Raw genomic sequence first — 3,175 nt, 5'->3', positions numbered from 1 at the left:
GGCAAGAGGGGTCGTGCGGGAAGGAGGGGAGAGGTCGTGCGGTGGTGTGCGGGCAGCGTTTTTTTTAACGGCGGGTCAGATTAGCTATCGATGGGATTGGTGGCTTAATGCGTGGCTTGTTGTGTTAAACACGGGAGGAATATGGGCCATCAGATATTATAGATGGACGGATAAAATTGTTTGGATCTGCCCCTCTCTTTCTTTTATAGTGGTAGTAGATAGTAGATAGTAGATGAATGGTAACTAGTTTTTTTTTTTTGAGACAAATGAATGGTAACTAGTGATCTGAATGTTTGTGCCCCGCGGACCGGCCGAAGATTGGGCCGGTCTCGTGCGAGCGGCGTGATCGATCGAGATCGTGCGTCTCCCACTGCCACGAGCGCATCGTACGCTACCTGTCTTTTCCCACACGAACTGTTTCTTCTCCTCTCCCTTTCTTTCTACCCCCATGACCGCGACCCATGATGTTGTTGCAACTGCTCCCGTCCTCCATCTCCGCCCACCGCATCATACCTGCATGGAGAGGCCTTGCTGCTAGGGCGAGCCACGGCGGAGGGTGAAGACAGTGACAACCAGGATGCTCTTCCCTCCCCTTTTTACCCTCCCAAATCCCCTGCGAACCATCACCTCCCCTTCACGAGCTGCGACCGGCAGCCGATAGAGCTGCAAGCAGCTTTAAAAAATGCTACGTCCCTCTTCTTTTTTGCTGGAACCAACACCCGATGAGCGGGCGATAATGCTGGAATCATCAATTTTTTTTGTTGGAACTGAAGAAGGCAAAGCTGGAACCACAGTTGATTTTTGCTACAACCAAAATCAAAGGGGAACGAGCAGCTGTTTTTTGCTGCAACCGGCAACTCAAATGCTGGAACCGGCCAGCCCCAGTGCTGCAACCGGCGAGAGCGACAGCTACCACCGGCGACGGTCGTGTTGCCAACCTTTTTGTGCTGCAACCGATCAGCCCAGGATGGCGAGCGGCGGCGACGGAAGCTGCAAGCAGGACGGAGATGGGGATGACAAACGAGTGAAGCTGGAACCGTGGCTTGTTGGAGCTGTAACCATGGGCAGCGGAGATGCATAATGGGGCGTCTGGGGACAGTTTTGCTTCGACCTGGGCTGGAGAAAGTTGGATCCATCCTATTTCCCAGCACAGCGAGCGGCGGCGAACGGCAGCAAGTGGAGGCGCGGTGGTGCTTCGTGGCCGCGGGGGATGTGGAGCTACTTACGCGCGGGCGTATCTGTATTTTCTGGTCGTGCGTGGCCATGAACTGCGGGAGGAACAAAGGGCGCGAGAAAGATGACCGATTCCTCATGTAATCCTGTGCGTCGGGGGCAACTGATCGAAGGGATGCAGGGCGACCGGCCGAACCTAGCGCCGGTCCGCCAGCGCCTAGCATGGGCCATCATAGATTGGGGTGTGTGTGTGTTCAGTCCTTCATGGCCTTGTCAGCCTCAAGGCGTAGCTACCTTTGTTTTAATGCATCTATCTTTTAGGTTTCTATCTTTCCTCAACATTTTTTATAGCAATTCCGTCCCTTTATTAGCCTATAAGGCTAGTCATAGTGGGAGTAACTTAGCTAGTAACATAGCGCACTCCAAGAAATTTTTGCTTATGTGGCAAGTATTTAATGTGAGGTGGTAACATAATATGTTACCGTAACATAGCGCTTCCCAAGACAAGATGAGTCTACAAGCTAATAAATGAAGCCATCTATGACACTACTATCATGTTACTCCCCGCTACTATCGGACCATATTTCCCCACTTCATGTGGGGTTAGACAGGGGGACCCCTTCTCCCCTTTCCTGTTCAACATGGTGGTCAATGCTCTGGCCGCTATCCTATATAAGGCCAAGGCCGCCGGCCACATCCTAGGCATCGTCCCGCATTTGGTGGAGGGAGGAGGTGTCTCCCTCCTCCAATAGGCCGATGACACCGTCATCATGGTGCAAGGCTCGGCGGCTGAGATCGCGAACCTGAAATTCCTCATGCTCTGTTCCAACACCTGTCGGGCCTCAAAATAAACTTCGATAAAAGCGAGGTGATGGTCCTGGGATATTCTCCTTCTGATAGCCAGAGTATTGCTAACCGACTTAACTGTCGGCTGGGGTCTTTCCCAACTACTTATCTGGGGATCCCATTAGTGACTCCCGCCTGTCGGTGGCCGACCTGAGACCCTCGGTGCACAAGCTTCAACACCGCATCGAGCCGTGGCAGGGCCGGTGGCTGTCTAAGGCGACCCGCACGATCCTCATCAACTCGTCCCTATCCAGTCTCCTCCTATTCATTATGAGCTTCTACAACCTCCCTCGAAACACTTCACCATGAGATTAGCTCGGTCCAGGCTCGGTTCTACTGGGCTGGCGAGGGCGATAAGCAGAAGTACCACATGGTCTGCTGGACCGACATCTGCATGAGCTCCTTGATGTTGTGGCTCTCCATGAGCCTAACCTGGCGCATCCCCATGACCGTCTAATCTGGTGCCTCGAGCCCTCTGGCCGCTTCTCCACGAAGTCCCTGTACCAAGCCATTGCCCCCTCTCCTGGACCGGTTGTCCTTGAGTCTATATGGACCATCCGCGTGCCCCTTAAAATTAGAATCTTCATGTGGCAATGGATTCGAGGCCGGCTCCCCTCTGGCGTGGAGGTGGTGAAACGCCAGGGTTCGGGTGATGGTATCTGCCCCCTATGTGGGACGAAAGAAACCTCGAATCACATCTTCTTCTCGTGTGTGTCCGCCCAGTTTCTATGGGGCTGCCTCCGAGAGGCTATCGGTGGCAACTGGTGTAACACTAACTTCCCTGATCTCCTCTGCGAGGTTCAGGCCTCCCCCATGACAGGCCGACACATTAGGTGGCTGCTCATTGGGGTGCTCGCGTGGACGCTCTGGACCGTGCGAAATAAGCTTGTCATTCAACGGGTTTCTCTTCGACGTGCTACTAATGTTGTGTTCAAAATGTGTGGATACTTGCAGCTCTGTCGGCCGCTTAGCCGTCACCAGGACCGAGATGCCATCACCGCCATCATCGCCGACCTTCGCTCAATGGCTCTTCGCTTGGCGCCGCCGCTTCCTCCCCCACCACCCGAGCTGGATTAGTCCCTTAGATGTTGCTGCTGCGGTTGACCCGCCATCGCTTTTTCTTTTCAGGGCTTGTTGAGCTGTGCCCTCAGCAGAA

Source organism: Triticum dicoccoides, chromosome 1A, assembly GCF_002162155.2.
Source record: "Triticum dicoccoides isolate Atlit2015 ecotype Zavitan chromosome 1A, WEW_v2.0, whole genome shotgun sequence".
Taxonomy (NCBI): domain Eukaryota; kingdom Viridiplantae; phylum Streptophyta; class Magnoliopsida; order Poales; family Poaceae; genus Triticum; species Triticum dicoccoides.
This window is presented reverse-complemented; position numbering follows the sequence as displayed.